Here is a 26,424-nt window from a genome sequence, read left to right on the forward strand (position 1 = left end):
AAGACCTTCTGCATCTAAAGCAGAAAATAAATTTTTTAAATGGCCACATATTTCAGCAGTTAAAAAACAAGATAATAGTTGAGAAGAGCACGCTGAGTTAGCCACTGGCAGGAAGACTGTGGAAAGATATATTTGGAACCTTGCTTTCCAAAGGGCCTATGAAAATAAATAAGAGAAGGAAATAATTCTGAAATTTAATTTTGATGGAATTTTCTCCTGTGCTTACTCCCAGAAACATAAAAATTGCAATCTTATAACACATTATCTCTAAAAAATACATACAGCTTACTTTGTTGTATAAATAGATACAGCATATTTCTCCATTAACAAAATATTAAATCAAAATATTTTATGTACTAGTAATATGAGAAAAATTTTCTGTATTTTTTTTTAATTTAAATTCAACTTAGTTAACATATAGTGTACTATTAGTTTCAAGGGTAGAATTTAGTGATTCATCATTTGCATATAACACCCAGTGCTCACTACATCCAGTGCCCTCCTTAATGCCCATCACCCAATTACCCCATCCCTCCCCTCCAGCAACCCTCAGTTTGTTCCCTATAGTTAAGAGTCTCTTATGGTTTGTCTCCCTCTCTGTTTTTATCTTATTTTATCTTTCCTTCCCTTCCCTTATGTTTATCTATTTTGTTTCTTAAATTCCACATGTGAGTGAAATCACATGGTATTTGTCTTTCTCTGACTTATTTCACTGAGCATAATACCTTCTAGTTCCATCCACATCATATTTTTAAAAACAGTGTTTTCATACTGAGTTCATTCATTTGAATTATCTTCGACTATGCATTAGAAAATTACCAATTCTTTGTACTCATATTGACTAAAAAGATTAAACTTCCAACCCAATTATCAGTTCCTAAGAAATCCAGTCTGTAATTCAGGATACTCATGAAAATAGCTAAACTTACCCAAGTTTTAAAAGAATCCCCAAACCATTCATTAAGAGTTTAAAGAAAAAATTGGTCTTAGATTTAGGAATCAAATTCCAGCTGAAACTTTGGAGATTAAATGGCCCAATCTCTGAAGTAGGTTAAATGACCTGCTTATTTTCATATCTTTCCATTTCATTTTTTTTCTTCCTTCCTCCTTCTTTTCTTTCTTGAAACCAGAGGAACTGGGTAGCCTTGCCACAAAAACCATTAGCAAATGAAATGTAAATTATAAAAAAAGTATTTCAAGACATCAAGTTTGTAAAGGAGGGTCATAAAAGAATGAAAACATTTTGGAAAGTTGCTGAGGGACGGCAAAGTGAAAACCAAAGCAGAAACCCCCCAAAAGTTAGCAGAAGCAGTCATTAATGAACAAGACCAATTATAGTCAAATCAAAGTCAACAGGGAATATTCAAACTCATTCCAATACATATACCAACAGATCAAATTTGGACCTGTCAAATCTAGCTTCCTGTTTCACTTCTCTGGTAACCTAAATTGACAAAATGCTTCATTGTCATAGCGTTACTACCCCAGAAATATCCCAATTTTTATTGATAATGCAGAATAAAACCACCCATACCCTATACACTTAACACACACACATACACACACATGGACACACACATTTTGATGAGTGTTTTGCAAGTTGTAGATTTGCCATAAGCTCAAATAAAGTATGTAATAGAACTGAAACATATTACCAAACAAAATATTTTAACAAAACCTAATGGAAAAATGCCTTATAAATGTCACTGTCTAAAACAGAGGTCAACACAATATGGTCTGTAGTCCAAATCTAGTTCACCACCAGTGAAATAAGAATGATTTAATGAATGAACATTTATAATCAATTTGAGAACTGAAAACATTAACTTTGAACTACAATTATGAAATGTCTCCCACCCAAAAAAATTATTCATTTTTTCTCATGAGACTACTATTATAAAAAATTTCCTCAATTATTATTATTATGCTTTGAACTATGTCAAGAAATTTTGTGGAAATTTTTTTTCTCTCTTAATGTACTTACATAATATCCTCAATTTTGCCTCCTAGCCTACAACACCTAAGATATGTACTATCTGGTATTTATCAGAAAAAGTTTGCCAACACCTAGTCTAAAACAACCTGATCTACAAAACTGTTTTAGCCCCACTTATTTCTAGCTTTTATAATGTATGTATGTATGTATGCATTTAGAGTGTACAACACAACTATTCACATAAAAGATTTACAGCTACCTCCTAATGCTTCCTAAATCATTACCAGGGAAAAGGCCATAATAACTATCTCCTGAAAATAGATTGTTATGCAGAGCTAATAATAATGGATGGCATTTATCTCACCTTAGAATAAAATAGAAAGGAGGTACTAATTTTACCCAATAATTTAGTTTAAAAACATTAAAATTATAATACCCAGTGCTAGCAGGGCGTAAACAACAAAACCCATTTCTACATTCACTGTAGCAGTGTTAAATGGCACAATCTACCTGGAAAGCAGTTTGGTAATAGATAGCAAAATACATTAAAACACCCTGATACAGGTAAATACACTTTTTGTAAATCCAAAAATATGAAAATATACACACACATAAAGATGTTCAACAGACTGTTACTTATGATAGTCACCTGCCCCTACCATTCACCAAGTTTTAGAAGCGAGAAAGCTTGGTACCACCCTTTCCTTCATACCAACAGTCAATAATTCCTCGCCCTTTGTCTTCCATATCCTTTCCTTCTTCATCTCTGTAGCTACTGTCCTGGATTAAGAACCTGCCATTTCACATCTTGGGACTGGTTCAACAAAGCGAGGCCTAAGCTTATCCAATTTGAAAAAGAAAAAATAAGATAAAAATTGTGAACACAAAATCTGCATCACCAATGCCCCCCAACGTTAAGAGAATGTTAAGAAAAGCATAACACAGGGGCACCCGGGTGGCTCAGTCGTTAAGCGTCTGCCTTCGGCTCAGGTCGTGATCCCAGGGTCCTGGGATCGAGCCCCACATCGGGCTCCCTGCTAGGCAGGAAGCCTGCTTCTCCCTCTCCCCCTGCTTGTGTTCCCTCTCTCACTGTGTCTCTCTCTGTCAAATAAATAAAATCTTGAAAAAAAAAAAGAAAAGCATAACACAGGGTAGAGTAGTAATACAGAAAGGGAAAATATTCATAATTAATTGAAGTTAAAAACATACTTTTTAATAAAATTTTATAAAAACATATGACCATGAGAACACATTTTAGAGTCCCTACCTATGCTGGAGGCCCATGCAAGCCCAGAGTTTTTAATTTAAGCTTTATTTCAGCTTCTTGGTATATCTGGGTCCTTACCAAACCCTCAGTTCCTAAGGTTAGTAATTTCTAAGCCATCCATCCAATCATATTGCTGAAGATTAATTTTTCTAAAATGAAATTCTAAACACTTCCTTCACTACTTGAAAAACTTTCTTGCCAATAGTATAATTGGCACAAATCCCTCCATGATATCACCTCCACCTACCGCTCTAACCTCATTCTCTGTTGTTCCAGACATGCTGCATTATTTACAGTTCCTCGTAATGTTATTTCAATCCTCCCGTACCTTAGCAGATGCTCTTTCCTCTAACTAAAATACATTTTCTTCTCTTTTCCAGCTAACAGATTTCTACTCATTTCTTCTATCTCAGCTTACCTGTTAAAGCCTTCCCAGACCTGAAAATAGAGTTGATAGCAAGCTCATTGGCTAACTTGCCTCCAGTACTGCACTTATCACCTGTTATAAGGACTCATTCACTGTGTATTTTCCCTGATAATTTAAAAGCTTATTCAGGGCAGAGATCTTATCCTAGCCATCCTTCCCCAAGTGTCTGCATTAAGTGAGTACTTACTAATCCCTAGTTGAACAAATGAATGGAAAAGGAAGAGAAGCAAGTATGCCAAAAGGTAATTTTTGTTGCTTTTGGTTATTGATATGTTAGCAATTTTTTACCCTTATTTTAAAATACTTTTGTTATGTGGCTCTATTTGCTTTATAATAGGAAATCTAATTTATAATAAAACATTTCTTTGAGGCTTACTCTAATTTCCATTAGATCTGCTATATAATTCTCTTAAAACTCTGCACACCTGTGCCCGGCTTATTTATATGGCCAATAGTCTACTTTACTTGAAATCATATTTAGATCCCTGTACACAATTAGCTAAATAAATATCATTAGTGCAGCTTCATTAAAGTGTATTTTTCTTAAATATTTCTCAGTACACATATTTCTCAGTAAGTGAGCATCTATTAGAGTTTTGGCAAGAAAAATCTTATAATGGACTTATTTCTGTAGGTAGATATTTCAAGCACTAACTGAAAGGGATAATAATTTTTTTGCCATCTGGAATAAAACAGTGATGAATACTACAAGACTCCAATTATGTTCATATTCATGAAGCCATGTTTCTGAATCACTGTTATAATTCCTATCTCCCACCTAGGATGCACTAAAGAATTGTTTTTAAAAGGAAAATATCCCAAACAATCTAATAATCCCCCTAAATATAATCTTCATTGAAGCTGAACATATTTTATCCTTTTTTAGGAAAGCTATCATTACCATGATCCAGTAAATGCCTGCAGGGACTTTAGAGCACACATTCTACCCTTTTTCTCTTGTATGATTTAAATATGTTGTTTTATTACACATTGTTTAAATATGCTCTACGTGAAGCAGCCCACAGACACACGGCACATTTAGATATGGATACAGGTTAAAAGCACCGGAAATGCAAACCACAGGCCATAGGAAAAATATCACCAAATTGGAATTGGGGCCATTTTAGCAGCTCCAGAACCATTTGAATCCTGGTAGAACCTAAACCCTCATTCAGGTATACATTCAGTTTCTAGCCTATGGTATAATGTCCTTATATTGGACCTCTCCACAAACATGTTCCTGTTTCTCCTTTGTGTAAGGCATTATTCTGAGTTTGTGTGATGAGAGACCTTATAGCTAAGTATGGGCTTTTTTCCAGGATAGATCCATGCCTCAACCAGGCTGGTTTGGTTGTTTTAAGGACAGTATTCTCATTGCACAAGGCTGCAAGCAAGATTCATCTGAGATGAAGTGTAGTACAGCAGGAAGAACACAAGCTTTAGAGTCACACAGTTACGGAGTCCCTGCACTAGCATTTCAAGGTCTGTGTGAAATTGAGGTCATTGAGCTTCTTTGAACCCTGGTGTTATGGGTTGAATTGTGCAACCGCCCTCCCAAATTCATATGTTGAAGTCCTAACTCCCAGTATGTCAGAAGGTGACATTTGAAAATAAGGTCATTTCTATAATTAGTTAAGATAAGGTCATTAGTATGGGCCCTAATCCAATATGACTGGTGTCCTTATAAAAAGAAAAAAAGCAAATTTGGACATAGAGATAGACATTCATAGAGGAAAGATGATGTGAAAAGACAGGGAGAAGATACCATCTACAAGCCAAGGAGAGGGAATAGATTCTTCCCTCACAGCCCTCAGAAAGAACTAACCCTGCCAACACCTTGATTTCAGACTTTGATCCTCCAGAATCACGACACAATAAATTTCTGTTGTTTAAGCCACCCCCTCTGTGGTACTTTGTTATGGCAGCCCTAGCAGACTAATACGCCTGGTTTCCTCAAATATCAAATATTTAATGTAAAGGATGTAGTGCCATTATAAAGATTAAAAACCACATTAGAGGTACTCAAAAGAGGGTAAGCAATTTTTTTTATCATTTAGGATATAATATTTAAAGTATTTTATTTCATATCCTTGAATCTTGCTTCTCTCTCCATTCAGGCAGCCAAATTGCTATACTCTGAACTCACAGCATTAGAAAATCATTGGCAGAGCAGGGGAAGTGTCAATTAAATTACTGGTTTTTGAGTTTCAAAAGCCTAAGACCCTCTGGGAAATTGTAATGACTCCCATGCATACAAAAGAGACCTAGAAGAGACTCTCCTATGTATTAACTAACCTTAGAGTAGATTTAGATCCCTCTGGGTGAAAAATAAGGTAGTCAAGACATATACAGACATTAGTGGGTCCAGGTGCAATTTGGGGTGGAGTGACTGCATCTTTACCTCACCCTCCACCACCTCAACTCATCCTAGTAGGGTTGGAATGACCAGACATTAGATTGGAAGATTCAGCTGAGTTACCTCCATTGAACAGGTATGAAATTCCAAAGTAAAGGGCTTTTTTGCCAGATCAAAATCCAGATTTTAAAAGAAAATCACAAGACTGGTCAGATGGCCCTAAAACCAACAAGATAATGTAAAGGATCAAAACAATAGAAATTAGGAGAAGCTTTACGAAGAGATTCTTGGATTGAGCTGCTACTCTATGGTAAATCCCACCTCCCCCCAAGCAAGAGAGCTGGAAGGTACCACTTTTCTCTCTCAAGTATTTACAGAGGCTTCAAAGGAACAAGTTAGACAGCCTGAATGTGTCCCCTAGAGTTTGGGAAACCCAATGGACTGCAGACTGATTCTCACCTTGGAAATCTGGAGGACAAGAGGGTCAGGCTAGGAGCAGCTCTGGAATCTGAGAAGTACCTGCACCCTTCCTGCCCATAGAGGTTCATAAGATTCATGTTTTCATGAAGCAGGTGTGGGCCACGTATGAGAGAGCCATGCTGAAGCCCAAGATGACCATCTGGAAGTATCACTGATACCCCAGATGAGAGTGCATGTAGAATGGACTATCTGAAAACCAGAAGCTCCATTGGAAAGTGAATAGCTAGAGAAGAAGCCCTGCCCAACTCAGGGGAGTTGAGCCAGATGGGTCCAGAAGGGAACCATCAAAGACCCCGAAAGGAGCCAAATGAGTGTCAGTTTTATTTTTTTATTTTATTTTATTTTTTTGAGCATCAGTTTTAACCATCGCCAGGCCCAGAATGCATGGAGCCAGCTTAACACAGGACCATTTCAAGTAAGAAACATTCTTAAGCATTTACTTCTTCTTCTTTCCCATGCTCCAACCACTTAAGGTTTAGCAATAGATAGCAAGTGGGAGAGGAGGTGACAGATAAAAAGAGAAAAAAACCCCACACCCTCTCCCAGTGCAATTTTTGGCCCAACCCAAAAATGGGCCCCAGATGGGGGAGAAGGGATGATGGATATTAAATTAACTTTCAAGCTATGATTATGGTCTGAGATTAGACATTCTAATTTCTGAATGAAGACTATGTTTGGAATCTAAAGTGCCAAAAAGAATTCTTTTTTTTTTAAATCTAAGAGTAGTCCTATTAGGGATGGAGCCTGCCTGAGACCTATTTTTTTTTCCCAAAGGCAAGGGAACTCCCACCACCCTTTCCCAATCCATTTTAAAAGAACAACAAGTAAAACAAATAAATTATGTTTTGATTGATTTCCTAAGTTGTGCTTGTTCAAAGTACTGTTACAGAGAGAAACCCCAAATATGTGGGTGAGAGATAATGGTAGGAGGGAAAGGATCTTCTTTCTTGGATATAGCCTGGACCTTAGAGATGGCCAAGCAATATGTCCAGGAAGATGGACCTGACCAGGCTTGCAAAGGATCCCATACAGTAGCATGATACAAGAGCAACACAGGTATCATGTGCTTCAGAGTGGCATGAGAGAGCGAAGAATTTCATCCCACCACAGGGAGTTTCTTCTGGTTCAGCAGGAGTGACAGCATGCCCTGATATACCCAGGAGGTACCTGGAAAAGCTTGAAGAATGAGAGCAGAAGATCCTCAAAGGAAGATCAAGGTATGCCTCAGCAGTTGCCCACAAGTACTGACAAGGGATAGGAGGAAATCTGTGGCTAATGAAGAAATGGCAGCCAAAGAACAGTTATGTCATCCTCAAAAGCTTGGTATCTCACAACCTTACCTAGAACTTAGATGCAACCTCAGATTGCTTCCACATGGTTAAATGGAAGATCAAAACGTAATTTAGATTTAGCTATAGAAGAATAAAGAAAGTTACATGTGTTGCATACTTAGTGTGTAGACAGAGACATACCTGCCACATAAGGGTAAGTTTGTCCAAGGCTTCTAAGGATCCTCTTGAAGTATGTCTTTACACTGCAGACTGATTAAAAAGCCTAGAAGAGAATTAGAGCTAAGTCATTTAGAGGCAGATTCACTTTGTAAAGAGGTCAACTCTCAAATTTTAGCTGTTGGGGAAATACCAGTGGATTGTGATAAACTGAGCATTTACTACTATAGAACCCATGAATTGCACCTAGACATCAGCAGAAAGAAAGAAAATACAAAAGAAAGATAATAGAGATCAGGTTCTTTGGTTTGTTTTTTTAATCAAATGCGCCAAATTCCAGAAGAACGCATAGCAAAGTGAAGGCATAACAGGGAATTTAAGGTTCCCATTCCAGGAATGTGGAATTTTTTTAAGTATCAAATATGTTTTTACTGAAAGAAGAAAAATAAATCCAAATAAGGCATTAGACTGTGACAGGCGTGCTCCTTAGAGAAAGTATTCAAGGAAAACCTCTAATAAGGTGACATTTAAGCAGAGAACAGGATGAAGTAAGTAAACCAGAGGGAGGAGCTTTCCCAGCAGAGGGAATAGCAAGTACAAAGGCCCTGTGGTGAGAGCTTGCTAAGCAGGTCCAGGGACAGCAAAAAGGCCACTATGGCTGCAGCATGATATGCAAGGGAGAGAGAAGTAGGACATGAGTGAGGTTGGAAAGGGCCGGGAAAAGGCTTTGGATTTTAATCTAGGAGCCGGTAGAGGGCTGCCTTCTTCTTTAATTAAACAATTTAGTTTGAGATAAGTTGTAGACTCACAGGCAGTTGTAAGAAACAGATTCCTGCACCTTTTGCTTCATTCCCCCCAGTGGTAACATCTTGCAAAACTATAGTACAACACCAAAATCAAGATATTGACGTTGATAGAGTCAAGACAGACATTTCCATTACTGTAAGAATCCCTCAGATTGTCTTTTTATAGCAATAACCATTTCCCTCCCATCCCACCTCCTCCATACACAGTGGAAATCACTAATTGACTTATAACTAGTATAATTTTGTCATTTCAAAAATATTACATAAATGAAATCATATAGTCGACATAATTCTCTGGAGATTCATCCAGGTTGGAGTATCAATAGTTCTCTAATTTTTATTGCTGAGTAGTGTGTTCTATGGTACAGATCATTTAACCATTCACTCGTTGAAGGACACTGTGCTGCTTCCAGTTTGAAGTTATTATGAACAAAGCTATTGGAAGCATATGCATACAGGTTTTTATATGAACAAAAGTTTTCCTTTCTCTGGGATAAATGCCCAGGAGAGCAACTGCTGGTTTGTACTGGAGTATGTATGTTAAATTTTCTTTAAAAACCTGCCAAACTATTTTGCAGAATGGTTGTGCCATTTTACATCCCCATCAGCAATACATGAGTGAGCCAGTTTCTGTGCATCCTTGCCAGCATTTGGTGTTGTCATTAGTTTTTATTTTAGCCATTCTGCTTTTCTCTAATGATTAGTGATGATTAGTGATGCTGAACATCTCTCATGTACTTATTTGCTATCTGTATATATCTTCTCCCATAAAATGTTTCTTCATGTCTTTGGACATTTTCTAATTGATTTTTTTACCTGTAGATTGAAAGATTATATTCTTAGTACTAGTTGTTTGTCAGATACATGGTTTGCAAATATGTTCTCCCAGTGTGTAGCTTGCCTTTTCATTCTCATTAAGAGAGAATGAATGAGAATTCATTAAGAGAGATTAATTCTCATTAAGAGAGAATTCATTCTCATTTCATTCTCTTTCATTCTCATTAAGAACTTACACAGAGCAAATTTCTTAAGTTTGACAAGATCCAACTTATCAACCTTTCCTTTTATGGATTGTGCTTGTGGTAGAAAGTCCAAAAATGCATTGCCTAACCCTAGATCCTAAAGACTTCCATTTTTTTCCTAAAAATTTTCCTAAAATTTTATAATTTTAGATTTTACATTTAATTTCATGATATATACTGAGTTACTTTTTATATAAGCTGTCAGACTTAGGTCAAGGTTTTTTGTTTGTTTGTTTTGGGTTTTTTGCCTATGAATGTCCAATTGGCCTAACACCATTTGTTGAAAAGGCTGTATTTCCATTGAATTGATTTTGCACCTTTGTCAAAAATCCATTAAATTTGTTTGTGTTAGTCAGTTTCTGGATTCCCCATTCTGTTCCATTAATATACATGCCATTAATATATGTGCCTATCTCTCTACCAAATTCACAGAGTCTTGATTACTATGGCTATATAATAAATCTAGAAATTAGGTGTGTTAATCCCTGTCACTTTATTTTTCTAATTCAAATTCATTATAGCTATTCTGATTCCTTTGCCTTTTCATATAAATTTTAGGATAATTTTGTTTACATGTACAAAAAAAATCTTGCTGAAAGAATTCAGTCTTTCATCATTAAAGGTAATGTTAGTTGTAGACTGTTATGCATTTTTTAATATATGTTCTATATCAATTTGAGGAAGTTCCTGCTTCCTATTTATCTGAGAGTTTTTATCATGAATGGGTGTTAAATTTTGTCAAAAGCTTTTTCTATATGAATTGATAGAATCATGTGACATTTCTTCTTTAGCCTGTTACATGGTGAATCACGCTAATAGTTTTTCAAGTACCGAACCAGCCTTGCATCCCTAGAATAAACCCCATTGATCATGGGATATATGTCATTTTATATGAATTCTATTTGCTAATGTTTTGTTAAGGATTTTTGTGTTTGTGTTCATGAGGGATATTTGTGTCTGGTTTTCTTTTCTTTCTTTCTTTCTTTTTTTTGTGTGTGTGTGTACTGTCTTTGTTGGGTTTTGGTATCTGGATAACACTACCATAAAATAAATGGTTTTCTGGAAGAGATTGTGTAGAATTGGTGTTACTTCTCTAAGTGTCTGTTAGAACTCGCTAGTAAACCCATCTGGGACCAGATTTTCCTCTTTGAAACCTTAAAAATTTTATGTTCAATGTCCCTATTAATTATAGGGATATTCAAATTATCTATTTAATATTAGGTAAGTTGTGGTAGTTTGTGCTTTCTAAGGAATTGGTTCATTTCATCTAAGTTGGCAAATGTATGTGTATAGAGCTGTTTGTTATATCCCCATATTATCCTTTCGATGTCTGCAGGGTCTGCAGTGATCACTCTTTTTCATTCCTTATATTGGTAATTTGTGTCTTTTCTCTTTATTCTTTGTTAGTCTTGCAGAGGCTTGTCAATTTCATCAATTTTCAAATGGCCATATTTTTTTCATTGATTGTTTTTCTGCTTTCAATTTTATTGGCATTTGTTCTTAACATTATTATTCCCTTTCTTCTGCTTCTTTGGGTATATTCAGCTCTCCTTTTTATAGGTTCTTGAAATGGGAGATTAGGTTACTGATTTTTCCTTTTTTCTAATGTATATATTTAGTGCTATAATGAGTCCTCTTAGCACTTCTTTATCTGTGACCCACAAATTTTGATGTTGTATTTTTATTTTCATTCAGTTCAATGTATTTTTTATGTCTTTTGAGACTGCCTTTGTGACCCATTGATTATTATTTATAATTCAGTATGTTGCTGAATTTCTAAGTGCTCAGAGATTTTCATGTTATCTTTCTATTATTCACTTCTAATTTGATTCCGTGCTGGTCAAATAATACATTCCATAAGACTTTAATTCTTTTTAAATGTGTTGAGATTTGTTTTCTGATCCAGGATATAGTCTCTCTTGGTATATGTTCCATAGTCGCATGACAAGACTATGTGTTTTGCTGCTGATGGGTGGAATTCTGTGAATATCAATTAGAGTCTATTGGTTACTGATGTTGAGTTTTCTATACCCTTGTTGATTTTCTGTATAGTTTTCTATCAATTGATAATGCAGGGTGTTGAAATCTTCAACTATATTTGTGAATTTGTCTATTTCTCTTTTCAGACCTGTCAATTTTTGCTTCATATATTTTGCAATTCAGTAATTTAGTGCATACACATTTAGGATTGCCATGTCTTTTTGATGGAACAACTCTTTAACCATTATATAATAGCCCCCTCTATCACTGGTAATTTTTTCTTTTGCTCTCAAGTCTACTGTATCTGATATTAATATAGCAACTCCTGCCTTTTTAATTTATGTTTTCATTATACATCTTTATCTATCCTTTTACTTTCAACCTGTCTATATCATTATATTTGAAGAGAATTTCTTATAAACAGCATATAGTTAGGTCCTATTTTTAATATACTCTGACAATCTTTTAATTGTTCTATTTAGTCCATTTATATTTAATGTAACTATTGATATGTTAGGACTGAAGTCTGCAATTTCATTTTTTTTGTTTTCGACTTTCCTCTATTTTTCATTTCTCGTTCCTTTTTTCTGCCTTCAACAATTTTTATAATTCACTTTTGATTTATATGCAGTATTTTTTAGTGTCTCTTTGTGTAGCTTTTTTAGTGGTTGCCTTAGGTATGACATTATATATACAGAACTCATCATAGTCTGATGGTGTCATCATTTTACCACTTTGAGTTAAGTATGTCATAAATTGTGCCCTCCTGAATATTTCTGCAAAAAAAAAAAGACTGATAAATCAAAAATCTGAACATCAAAATACACGTAGCTATAGGAGATAGTGTTTTGTTTTCTCCCCAAGATCTCTTGTTTTCCTCCACCTAAAACTATACATGCATTCATATCTCCACTAAAAAGATAACTGAGAAATGGATTGGGATTAGTTGGGGGGGTGGGGGAGAAACTACTCTAATTTGAAACACTAAGATTTCAGGCATTTGATATATACTCTTGGATAGACAACTTTAAAGGTAATTTCTGAAAATTTCTGAAAAATTTTTGAAGTCTGGATAAAATTTTCCCCTTACTGTATTATCAAGGATGTGGGGCATCAACAATTCATAGTCTGTTAAAATTGTGGGTTGCTTAACAACGACCTAGACTGCTGTTCTATTTGATAGAAAATAGATTTCAAAGAGATGAAGATAACTTGCACAAGGTCACAAGTGAGTCAGTGATAGTGCTGAAGCTAGAACTGAGGTTTAATGATATGGAACTACAAAATGAAGATACTAGATAAAAATACTAAATTTTTATCTAAAGTATATCAAAAGTCTGCTTGGGAATGCAGTTGTGCTTCATTTCCTTAAGAAAGGCAAAATAAGAGCATGGCAGGTAGAATATTATCACTCATCTACATTGAAATTTAACCAGGACACAGGAGTTTAAACTTATCCACATGCCAAAAATAGCAATTGGTAACAAATAAATGGACCAACCATTGATATTATTGCAGACACTGGCCCACACAAGAGGTTCCAAACATGAAATTGTAAGAGTTAGCATGTCTTTTTCCATTGTGTATCAGTAAGCATTCCCCCATCTATTCAGGCTCCTCCAAAGTGGCAAATTTGAAGGACACTGGCGTAGTTTCCACATTATGCAGTTTTTACTCACTTTAGATGTAAAAACACTTGAGTGCTTGCAAAAGGGACTGTCCTCAATCCCAAAATATTTTTTTATACTCCCTGATTCATTTTATGAAGGATCAAACCTCTAGCTTCTAGCTCTAAGTTTCAGACTTCCCCTTTTAGTCATGAAATCTTCTATGATCCAAACTGTAGAAAAAATTCTCGCTCTACATCTCCCATTTATATTCACAGTCAGATACTATAATTAAATAATAGAGTTTCATTTACTTGGGCTCAAATCCATTAATTTTTTTTTCTTATTTTTACTCATCTCTTTTCTCTGAAATGTATCCCAGTATTATTATTATCCTTGAGCACACAAATACACAGACTATGAATCTATAATGAGATCTTCCTATTTTTTTAGAATAGATTTTGCTTTGATTAAATGTCTACATTGCCTCTACTTAGATGCTTTCTAAATTTGAACAAATACCTGATCCTATTGAAAAAATAAAGTCAACCTTTAACAGATGACCTCCTAGCCAAATACATGTATTATATTTGCTCCAGGGAAAAACTGGTTCACAAGCTTACTTGGTTTCCTTGACATGATGCCAGCAGAGAGTGAATGTGCTAATGCTCCACATCAAAGTGAAAATTCAAATGCCCTTCCATTCCAGCCCAGTGGATTGGCCAAATGATGGAGAACTGTTCAGCATCATGTACAGAGAGAGCCACCTACCTTCCTCTCAACCAGTGGTGCCACATATGATGAGAAGCAGGACACGAAGGAGTAAAGGTGCTAAACACTCAACAGGGAAGTATCTACATCGGAAAGAAAAACTAAGCTATCCAGCTGTCACTGTATCCAACTCTTTAACCAGACAGAACTAACCACACTCCTAGACTTTTTTCACAAGAGAAGAGGAAGCTTGCAAAATTTGTATTCACACGTCCAATGTTGTGCTCTCACCGCATGCCTATGAAACTCCCTTGTCAACAGAGCTTTTACCCTTGCCTTTCTCTCTTTTTCAGGATTTCTACTCCAAATCCCCAGCACACTTAGAGCAGTGATCTCAAAGGCATTTCTATAGCTGATGCAAATTATATTTCTTTGTTTGCCTCCTGGAGATGGGGTGGGAAAGAGAAAGAAGTGTAAAAGCCCCAAAGTGGCAGCGAAAACCAAAACAGCTGATGAAAGCTCATAACATTTTTCACTAGGTTACTGTGTAAATGCCCCTGCTAATTTAGAAAAGCCTTTGTGGTTTTTAACATTAAAAAGTAAAATAGATGTACTCCTATGCTGATGTGCATGGACTGAAGATGAAGTTATACTTTACCAGTGAAAAATCAGTAATTGAACAAATCAAATACCTCAATATAGACCATGAACTGTTAATAGGAGGACAATCTATAAATGCATTTTTCATTGTTAATAGGCAACATTTCTACATAAGAAGACTTGTTTCCCTCTCCAGCCATAGTACCATCATGGATCAAATGTAACAATAAAATAACTGACCTAGTTTGGATAAGACAGCACATACTATTTTAATGCTTTTTACAACACAAAGCCATTATTCCTGACTAGAAGCAAAAATCCTCATAATACACCAAGTTCTAAATTCAATGAACAAAAAACAATCCTAAATTAACCCCTCAGCTGATATAGTAAAGACTGAATGGATAAAGATGGTAAGAACTACATACCAATCTGTGGGTTAGGCTGGTACACTCTGTTCATCCTATAGATCTTAGCCCAAGCTGAAAGTGCAGAGTAAAACAGTCTTCAGGCCACCTCTATGAGTAAGATGAAATTCCTGGTCCTCATATTAATGTCACAGACAGTTCACCCCATCTCTGAGCACTAAGTCAAATTAAATAAATATATTGTTGAGCAATACCTGTAACGTACTTTGTTAGATGATGTGGAGAAAACAAAGTCATTAAAACTTACTAATAAAAAAGCTGTGATCTAACTACTTCAAAGTTGGAAAAGTCATTAGCAGAGAAAGAAGTAAAACAAGGAATACATTCCAGAATGTCAGGAAAGGGTTTATTACAGCAAAACATATGTTTGTGTGTTAATATATAAAAAAATTAAATAGCACCTGAAGTATAATAATGTCAAAAATTTTAGAAAACGCATTTTAGACATCCGAAATTCCTGGGTCAGAAGAAGAACAGGAAGACCTGGAGTTGCAGTGAATCAGTAGGTGGTCTCTCCTAAGTACTGAAAGGGCAGGAAGAACCTGAAGAACAAGGCCTGCTGGCAGGCCCAAGCAAGAGCAGGGCAGTCCTAGATTTTGGAAGGAGCCAAAGATAACAGGACCCATACACTTTCATCTAAGGAGCTCTAAGAATCAGGGCTTCCACATCCACAACTCAGTCAATCCTGGTTTATTCTCCCCAAGTGTCTTTGCACTGACAGATCTTGGACTAGCCCTTGTAACATACTCATGAATCACCACCTTATATCCAGTCACCTCCATGGGCAATGGAGGGAGATTTCAGTGGCCAACCCACTTGGACAATATCTAAAATTTCTTTGTCATGTGTACTATCTTTGGAGTCCACAAAGAGTCATGAAAGTATTTGAGTACGATCTGAATAAGGAAACATGGTGACTGAAACACAGCCTTAGGAAAGCAAATCCAGTCACTCAACTAGTATGCAATAATTTCAGATAATGGTTCAGTTCCTGATTTGGTAAAAAAAAAAAAAAAAATGAGATTATACAAGGAAGTAAGGGCACTGAGTATCTAAAGAGGATGGCTGCTGAAGATACATAAAGTAAGGTCTGTACAATAGATGCTATTTTTATTTTGAGCACTGATACTCAAACACAGTTTAATAAAAATACTACAATATAGCAAAGTGTTTATCATAAACTCTGGAGTTTATGCTGGATAGAGTCTTCCTATCTGGGTGATCTTAGGTAAGTTACTTAATCTCTAAGCCCAGGTTTTATCTGTAAATTAGAAATAATACTTACCAGAAAAATTGTCTACTCAGCATCTCACTGAAAAACCATGCTGCCCCTATTCTCAGACTTCATGGTTCAAGTGAGTTTGACCCACGTCTCCTCTAGCTGCGCTTTAGGGATGACTGTTCAGGCCTGAGTAATCACTGACTAGTTCTGGGAAGCCATGTGGGGATCCCCATCACCACAACAATTGCTAGAACTACCCCCACAACCATGATTGAGGTTTCTGGATCTTTCAAACCTAAAAGAGTCAACTAAGAGAAAAGTAAAGGTAAGAGATGGGAAAACAGAGTGAGAGATGGATGCCTGGACATATACCATGAGCTTAAAGGTTATTTTCTATCAGGGAACCACTATATTCCCTTTCTTATTTCAACTCTTTTGAGATAGTTTTTGTCTAATCTACTACAAGGAGTTTTTGTATCTGTATGTGAGGAAAAACTGAGATAACACCCATAAAGTATTTGTTACTCTTGGGCATATAGCAAACACTTAGTAAATGTGAGTTATTTTTATGTACAGAATTTGAGATTATTTAAACTTCCCTTTCCAAGATGACTACATGAAAAACAATTTTCATGGGACTCATTAAGATACCAAGGGTTTCTATTTTCAAGAAAGTCATAATCAATAATAGAAGATGTTATTAATAGCTCAAAGACATAGAAGACAAGTCTCAAAAGGCAGCAGATAATTTGGCCAACAAATGAATTAAAGACAAAATAATACTTAAGTCTTCAGAGGGAAGAGAGAGAAAAGAACATTGGGCTAGGCTGGTTACCAAAAGGCTTCATAGACATTTCAGCTGGGTTTTGAGGAACAGGAAAGACCTGGGAAGCTGGAGAGAAGAGCAGACAACATTCCAGGCATGCACCTCAAAAAATATGAGTGGTGGTACTAAAGCCCAGGACACTCTTGGACCTACAAGAGAGGTTTTTCAAGGAGAAGTCATCGAAAAACAACTAGAATAAAAAGCTCATGCAGATGACAGCTCTGAAAGGCAAGTTTAACTGTATTTCACAGAAGTTGGTTTTCACTGAGGTCATCTAGAGGTACAATGGGATGACATTAGGTTGCTCATGTAATTCTTAGTGAAATTTTAAAAAGTAATAAAAGTCAGAGGGATGTTTTGAAAGACTTTTATAATCAAATCACACATCTTTGGGGCACCTGGGTGGCTCAGTCAGTTGATTCCAGCTCAGGTGATGATCTCAGGGTAGTGAGATCAAGCCCCGCATCAGGCTCCACACTGGGCATGGAACCTGCTTAAGATTCTCTTTCTCCCTCTCCCTCTGCCCTTTCCTGCTCATTCTCTTTCTGTTTCTCAGAATACACACACACACATATCTTTGGATACATTATATAATACTGCTTTTTCCTCCCCTTTTTCTTATTCCAGCTGTAATTGTTCATTATTTTACTCACATTCTACAGCCAAATTATCATAAATACACAAATACACCCTAAGGCATAATGTAATAGATAGTGAAGTTTTCTCCTCAATATCCCTTCCTCAGTATGTAAGAGCTGTGCAGTTTGAGGGATTGAGCCCAACATCTGTGGTATTAAATTTAAAGCAGCCATGGTAATCCCATCTTCCTTGCCAGTGGATGGTTGGTGCCAGGAACCCATCCCTTTCAGTAGGCTGCCTTTTCATTTTGTTGATGGTTTCCTTTTCTGTGCAAAAGCTTTTTATTTTGGTGAGGTCTCAATAGTTTATTTTTGCTTTTGTTTCCCTTGCCTTAGGAGACATATCTAGAAAAATGTTGCTAAGGCTGATGTCAAAGAAATTACTGCCTATATTCTCTTCTATAAGTTTTATAGTTTCAGGTCTCACATTTAGGTCTGTAATCCATTTTTAGTTTATTTTTGTGTATGGTTTAAGAAAGTGGTCCTGTTACATTCTTTTGCATGTAGCTGTCCAGTTTTCCCACATGACTTATTGAAGAGATTGTCTTTTCCCCATTGCATATTCTTGCCTCCTTTGTTGTAGATTAACTGGCCATATAAGCGTGGGTTTATTTCATTTATTTTAGATAGAGAGCTTGAGGGGGAGAGGCAGAGAGAAATCCAAGCAGACTGCACTGAGCATGGAGCCTGACATGGGGCTTGATCCCATGACCCTAAGATCGGACCTGAGCCGAAACCAACAGTCAGATGCTCAACCAACTGCACCACCCAGGCACCCCACCTTGGTTTATTTCTGAGCTCTCTATTCTGTTCCATTGATCTATGTGTCTATTTTTGTGCTAGTGGCATACTGCTATGATTATTACAGCTTTGTAGTATATCTTGAAATTTGAGATTGTGATATCTCCAGCTTTGCTCTTCTTTCTCAAGTTTGCTTTGACTATTAAAGGTCTTTTGTGGTTCCATACACATTTTAGGATTATTTGTTCTAGTTCTGTGAAAAATTCTGTTGGTATTTTGATAGAGATTGCATTGAATCTGTAGATTGCTTTGGGTAATATGGAATTTTAACAATATTAATCCTTCCAATCCATGAGCATGGAACATCCTAATGCAAATCAAAACCACAGTGAGATATCATCTTACACCTGTCAGAATGGCTAGAATCAAAAAGAGAAGAAATAACAAGAGTTGGCAAGATGTGGAGAAAAAGGAACCCTTGTGCACTGTTGGTAGGAATGTAAATTGGTGCAGGCACTATGGAAAACTTAAAAACTAAAAATAGAAATACCATGCAACCTGGTAATTCCATTACTGGGTATTTACCCAAAGAAAATGAAAACACTAATTCCAAAAGGTATATGTACCCTTATGCTTACTGTAGCATTAATTACAATAGGCAATATATGGAAGTAACCTAAGTGTCCAGTGATAGATAAATGGATAAAGGGATGTGGAGTGTGTGTGTGTGTGTGTGTGTGTGTGTGATACAATATCACTCATCCATAAAAGATGAGATCTTGCCATTTGTGACAGCATGGATGGACCTAGAGGGTATTATGCTAAATGAAATAAGTCAAACACAGAAAGACAAATGCCATATGATTTCAGTTATATGTGGAATCTAAAAAACAAAACAAATAAATAAATGAACAAACAATGAAAGCAGAATCAGACCTATAAATACAGAAAACTGATGGTGGCCAGAGGGAAGGGGGTCAGGGGGGTAGGGAAAGTGGGTGTAGGGGAGTGGAAGGTACAGGCTTCCAGTGATGGAATGAATAAGTCACAGGAATAAAAAGGACAGCACGGGGAATATAGTGGATGTTGTAATAGTGCGGTATGGTAACAGGTGGTAACTACACTTGTGGTGAGCATAGTATAAAGTATAAACTAATTGAATCACTAGGTTGAACACCTGAAACTAATGTAACATTGTGTGTCAACTATACACAAATAAAAAAACAAAAAGAATAAAGCTGACATACAGAGGACGGCAGAGCTAAGGGAACTGCAGAGATAAGATGCTGAAAGCACTGGCCAAAGTCAACCCAACAATCTGCCCTATCTCTAATGTCTGGCTTTGTGAAATATTATTTTTCTTTATTATTAAATCTGGTTAGTTTTTTTTTTTTCAAACACTACTCCAATTTCTTTTAAAAATACTCTAATGAGCCAGTACATTTGTGTATCATTTGTGAATGACTGTGATCCAATAACACATCTAATCTCATGGCCCTCTGGTTATTCCTAGAGCCTCCAGAAGACCAAAAAGTGGGAATCAGGACAGATAAACAGGTGGGATGGAGGATCTATATGTATCAGAAAGCACTTGTCCAGGGGCGCCTGGGTGGCTCAGTCGTTAAGCGTCTGCCTTCGGCTCAGGTCACGATCCCAGGGTCCTGGGATCGAGTCCCACATCGGGCTCCCTGCTCGGCGGGAAGCCTGCTTCTCCCTCTCCCACTCCCCCTGCTTGTGTTCCCTCTCTGGCTGTGCCTCTCTCTGTCAAATAAATAAATAAAATCTTAAAAAAAAAAAGAAAAAGAAAGCACTTGTCCAAGTGATTCATTTCAGATGAGCAGAATACCATCTTCTGAAAAGATGGGAGTAATGAGTTGTCAGAGTCATCCAGATTGATCCAGACATTCTTGTCAAACAAGGGCACCCCAAAATTATACATAACCAAGGCTCTAAAACCACAAAAACTTTAGATTCTGCCACTCTACCCTTCCTTTTTCCTCCTACACAGCTGCTAAATAGGGGCATTTTATGCCCTGGTGATATTAATGAAAAGAGATCCTTATAGATGAGGCTCTGCCTTAAAAGGATTTTCTGAACAAGTGGATGTTATAGAGACTATGTAACTTTCTATGTGCGTTTGTTTGTTTGTTTTTGCCAGACAATGCTTTGTGGTGCAGTCTCTAGGAGGGCAATTAACCATTTAAACCAACTATGATATGGGCTATATGCAAAAAATGATGAAATTTTGCTAGTGTCTACTCTTTTTCAAAAAATAATTTTTGAATGTTTAACTATAGAAATATATAAATAATATAATGCATATGAAAACTGAGGAAATTACACTTACTGCAGCAAATACACATTGGTAAATGGTGATCAAGATGAAGCAAACATGCTAAAAAATAAAAGTAGAACTCTATGCATAAGAGCCTATAAAGACAGTAACTTGTAGCAGATTAGATCACCATTAGCCAAAAGAGAGTGAAATATGAATATAAACTGTGAAAGAAGACTTTGCCCACAGTATTAAGCCAAAGAGATACTAATTTTAGAAACATTTTAAATGTATACATTGTAGTTCATAGCTAGATGATATTCTTCCCTGGCTGAAACATGGTTCTTTAAAAATATTAGAACTTCTGACAGACATCACATATATTAGGACCAATTTAGATGCTTTTGTTTTGACATGAAATTTGATAGTCCAAAATTAATATTTGAGTACTAGAAGTGAAAATTCTCAGCACATAAAATAGCACTGTCTATTTAGGCCTATAAACAATAACCAAGCCAGTAGCAATGAACATACCTAGTGTTTAGAAAACAAGAAGTAGATGAAGAAGTGGATGATGGCAGAGTATGTACAAAATGTGCCTAGAACATCTTGACATGCCACATACCAAGGACGCTATCAAAGATGACTATAGTTATGTCAAAAGTACTCAGGAGCCAACCTGAAGAGGTTTCCATTAGACAAAGGTGAGACAATTTGAGGCTTCAAAAGACTAGGAATTGCAATAGATCAAACTCATCAAATATGCTTAAATTCATGAGTTCATGATGATATTTAAAAGAAATTACTTGGTTACTTCCTGAGGAGGAGAGGAAGCCGCTCTAAGTGGTAAAATATTTGCTCCTCAAGGTTGAACACACCCTTGTTCTCATGCTATCGGAAAAAGTTAAATAAGATACACACTTTTATTACTGTTGCTAAACACCTATCAGCTCCAAATGTTCTGCTTTGTTTAAAAAGATAATGGGGCATTCATTATACTAAAATCATGCTCTCTTTTCTTTGCAGATCCTATCAGAATGAGTTGAAGAATGTACTGATTCTAACGTTTCCTTCTCTTAACAAATCAAATAATCCCTTTTCCAACCTGAGAAACTGTTAGCTGCATCTAATATCACCAACCCTCGTCAAAACTGGACAAAGGCAACCTTCTGCGATGTTTATCATTACTGCAAGTTGGTTACAACTACAATTTAAAAGCTCAATATAATCCTATCTGTAAAAGGTGACTGCACAGTAACCGTAGTCAAGGTAAAACATGTTCCATAAAACCTAAGAATAGCATGATCCAAGGAAGTCTAGACAAATGGGTGCATCAATGAATAGGAAGAAAATGCTTCATTTTTAATAAAAATCATTCATTGCACTCCTTGCCATAACTTCCCACACAAATCTTGAGTAATGTTTCATACTGCAAAGTTATTCTCAAGAAAAAAATAAGTCATTACTGGATAGGATCAATATTCCCAACATTGTTCAATATCTGGCTCTCCTCTTCCCATCCCAATGAAATTAGGAAGGACTGTATGATTAATTCTAGCAAAGAAATATGAGACATGATGTTCGTCACTTTTGGAATAAAGTATTTAATTGCCAGTGCTTAGCTATCTAAATTTTCTCTTCCTTGGCCTGGGAATGCATGGAAGCAGGTCTATATGGAGGTGTACTAAAACTGAAGTATGGAAAGCAAAGTCAGCAGGTGGTAGACAGTTGACATTCAGAGTCACCTAAACTCACAACAAGGTTTGTAAATGAGATTTGAGGGTTATTTATAACAGTAGATAACTTATTCTAAAAATGATGTGCTAGACTTCTGCATTTTTCCCAAATATCCCTTCCACAAAGATCTAATAAAAACTACCTTCCTATATCAATTTATTGAAGCTAACCAAATTAATTGGATTATGGAAATGAAAGGATTTAGAATTAATATTTTCAGGATGGCAAATTGTTCAAAAATGTTATCTATATTTGATAAATTAATTTGATAAATTTGATAAATGCCTAATAACTATAAAACAAATCTGTTCTCATATAAATAGAACTCTATTCTAGGATTTCTCTACTGAACAGAGAATGGTGTGAATATATAATGTGCAGTAGCCACTCTGAGCCTAGTTCTTCCTTAAGAACTATGACAGGACATAAGGTAAAGAGCAGTGTTGATGACATTTATAGAGTCTCTCAAGTCCCAACTGATTCTGAAACTGATAAGGCTTATATTTTCTTGACCCCCTAATCCTTGGAACCAAAAGTACCTGGTAAATGAAATTTGTCTTTCATGATTTCCTCAAATCTCCTTCCTTTGATGAATCCAGTATATGCTACCAAAGACTATTAAAATATAAAAAGTCCATTGTGAGATTTCAATAAGGCTCAATCCAAGACTTTTGTTTGATGCTTTCTCTATGTAAAAATACTAGGGAACTTTTAAAGTGGAACTTTGTATTTTTCCTCATACAGCGAACATTGGTGTGTAAAAATCATACAACATTCCCAGGAAATACAATCACCTTTTATCCAAAGCCTCAGCAATCAACAGTTTGAAAAACTATTCCCTGCTGAACACAAAGGTATTTACCTGGGTCATGAACTAAAATGGCAATTGTCCCAAATATTTCCATGCATTTGATGGGTGCCATAGGAGCTTAAATGGACACGGTGGTGACAGCAATGTATGGACTATTGATTTGAGTCTGACTGAGGACTCACAGAATCGCTTCCTCAGCCACAAAGGTGTCCTAGGAGGTCTGCTAGCCCAAAATGACCTGGTGGCTTTTGAGATGTGTAGGTACCACCTGACACTACACAATAATGATAGAGCTGTATGGAAAGTGGAGATAAGGGGTCCGGCATGTATCTTTGCCAGCAAAATTCACAACATTTCATTTCTTTAAAAAAAAAAAAAAAAAAAAAGACAGTGGACAATCATTATACAGTTTAATTACTCCTTTGGGTTCCACAAAGAGCTAAAAAAATAAAATAAAATAAAATCACCAGCCACCAATCTGCAACCTGTGGCAGCTGAAAAATATTATAGTGGAATTTCAGGGGCAAATAGTGAAAAGAGCATCTCCAAATTGTTTGGAAAAGGATCTTCAGTCTAAGGAGAATTGACAGCACAGCTTTAAGAATAGATAAAGGACTGCCTCAAGGATCTGTCTTGCTTCCTTACTTTTTTAAAGTAATACCTTCATTTGCATAGTAATAACCCAATTATTGTAAGATTAGGTGACAGGAATCTCATTATTGCTATTTCCACAAAACAGTCAATATTCTATTCAATATCTTTTAATGTTACGTACCTTAAAACATAATTATTTCAATATATCCTCATTCATCTTTAATGTAATTTTCTTTTTTAAAAACCTTGCCATAATTGTTGGTTTTTATGGAATATATTAGTGTTTAAACAAGCACTTTTCCCCTCAGGCTGCTATGAGAACAAGCAGAAGCAACCAACAGCTTGGGGGCATTTCTGCCTTCCCCCCCAGGAGGAAGTCCACCAAAAGACCAAAGGCACAAACACTGCTACTGAAAAAATCTGTTGTAACAAGCTCCACACTCTTCCCAACACTGTAGTTTCCCCTCCTGCTCTTTCACTTCATGCTCCACAAAAGATGCTTCCATAATGAATTTTCGTCTTACGGCAACTTTAAAAGTGTTAGCAAATACATTCTGTTAAATTTCAAATTGTATGATCTGGGCTCTTTTCTTCATTGTGTGTGTGTGTGTGTGTGTGTGTGTGTGTGTGTGTGTGTGTTTTCCCAGACCACATTGTAGTACCAAAAAAAAAAAAAAAAAACCCACATCCGAGACAGCTGACATACTGGGGAGACCATCTGCCTGCCATAGGTTTACCTGCCATGGGCTTTTACAGTTTCAATTACAAGATAATCAGTACAATAAGTGGCTGGTTACCAGATTAACATGGGAAACAAAGCAAAGAAATAGAGGGGAGAGAGTGAGGACTATCTACATTAAGAGACTAGAGAGCCATACATGCTATTACTTTGAAATGATATCAAAATTAATGTACTGTGAAAATAGCAGTTAGATTTTGTCATGAGAGGAAGTAATATCAAAGGGCTGTGGTTTGGAATCCAGAGTTAACACTGCTTGACTGTGGCCCTCCTGACTACATATTCTTCAGGATGTTAATCTCTCCGTACTTTGTGAATGAATACTCATTATTCATGAGTATTACAATTAATTTATAGAAAGAAGCACAATGTTCCCTAATCAACACAAATTAAGTTTTCTCAAGATATAAGCTTCATCAATCATTAACATGATTCATTGGGTGTTATTCCACATAATCTGACGCAGAGAATCTCAACAGGCAGGGAGCCCACCTAACCACAATCTTACCATCACACACCCAAACCATCAAATCACACTCTACTCTTCCCATTCTTGATTGCCGAATAAATTGCAAGGCTGACCAAACACCTTTCTGCATGTTTAATGAATTTTAGGGGATGCTAACTCTGTATTTCATTATTTTTTTACAACAATGGGAAACCACCATTCTTTAAAATGAATTTGGTCGCTATAGGCAATTTTCCCGCAAACAGAAAAATTATATAGGCCAATTTCTGGTTTAGTAAGCCTTTACTGGAATTAAGTTGTGTAGTTTATCTCTTTCAAGTCGCTGGGCTGCTCCTCAGAAACCACTCATAGCAGCAAGGACATGAGTCAGATAGACATTTAGTACAAACCCCAGCCCTTTAGAGAAGAATAAATTCATGGAGCATATTTTTCATCAAGATCACCAGTCTCAGTGTATGGCTCAGGTAGAACTAGAATTCAGGTCTCCAAACTCCTATTCCAGAGCTCTTTCAACTTTCTCTCCCACACCATTTAAAATCCAGACCTCATGGGAAGGATGGCAGTTATACTACACTGATTAAGTCTTTTTATCCCTCACTGAGTAATACCACTATACCACGGTCAATACCACTATACCAAACTGATAAAGTCATTATTATTTATAGGTATCAGATAATGTATGTTTTATGTTAAATATTAGAACCCCCATTTATTGATGAAAAGATGAGATCTAAGAAGTTTAGAAAATTGCTCAAGATCACAGAACAACACGTTCCAGAGTCTGGACTCAAAACCAAATCCGTCTTAAAGAGAAAGCATATAAGTTGCTGGCACACAAACAAAGTTTACATATATAATTTACTTTGGTTTTGGCTTGGACTTTCACAGTCCTGTCTTTGTTGAACACTCCAGACACCCTCCAACAGTCCAGAGAGACTACACTGTAAGGCCAACCCCAGACAATTCAGTCTCCAATATTCCACCCAATCTCATGCCTCCTTATCTTTGGGCATGATACTCCCTTTTTCTGTAATGCCCTCACCTTCTTCTATTGCCTTTATCTCTCAATGCTCATCTACTAAACTTTTATCCATGCCTCAAAATCCGGGTCAGTCATTACCTCTTCTGAAGTCCTGCCCTACTACCCAACACCTTCCAGGAGAATTAATCTTCCCTTCCTATGCTATTTCTGAACAGTTAAACCATATATTCAATTACTGAATGTAATGATTAGTTTACATGCCATCTCCCATAAGGAAAGCTCCTTGGGGACTGGTTTAATTCATCTCAGTATCCACGGTAAC

The 26,424-nt window shown here is 36.3% G+C and overlaps 1 protein-coding gene across 11 annotated transcripts in view; it reads right to left on the minus strand.

The window, feature by feature from the left end:
• Nucleotides 1-26,424, minus strand: part of SOX5 (SRY-box transcription factor 5) — a 1,003,105-nt gene that overhangs the window by 845,144 nt on the left and 131,537 nt on the right. For 9 of the 11 annotated variants that reach the window (XM_078075751.1, XM_078075750.1, XM_078075754.1 and 6 more), the window contains exon 2: nucleotides 7,939-8,020. The exons of the other annotated variants lie outside the window; for them this stretch is intronic. The gene's annotated coding sequence lies outside the window, so the exon portion shown is untranslated. The remainder of the gene's footprint in view (nucleotides 1-7,938; nucleotides 8,021-26,424) is intronic. 11 annotated transcript variants of the gene reach the window in all.

This window comes from Halichoerus grypus, chromosome 6 (assembly GCF_964656455.1).
Source record: "Halichoerus grypus chromosome 6, mHalGry1.hap1.1, whole genome shotgun sequence".
NCBI lineage: Eukaryota > Metazoa > Chordata > Mammalia > Carnivora > Phocidae > Halichoerus > Halichoerus grypus.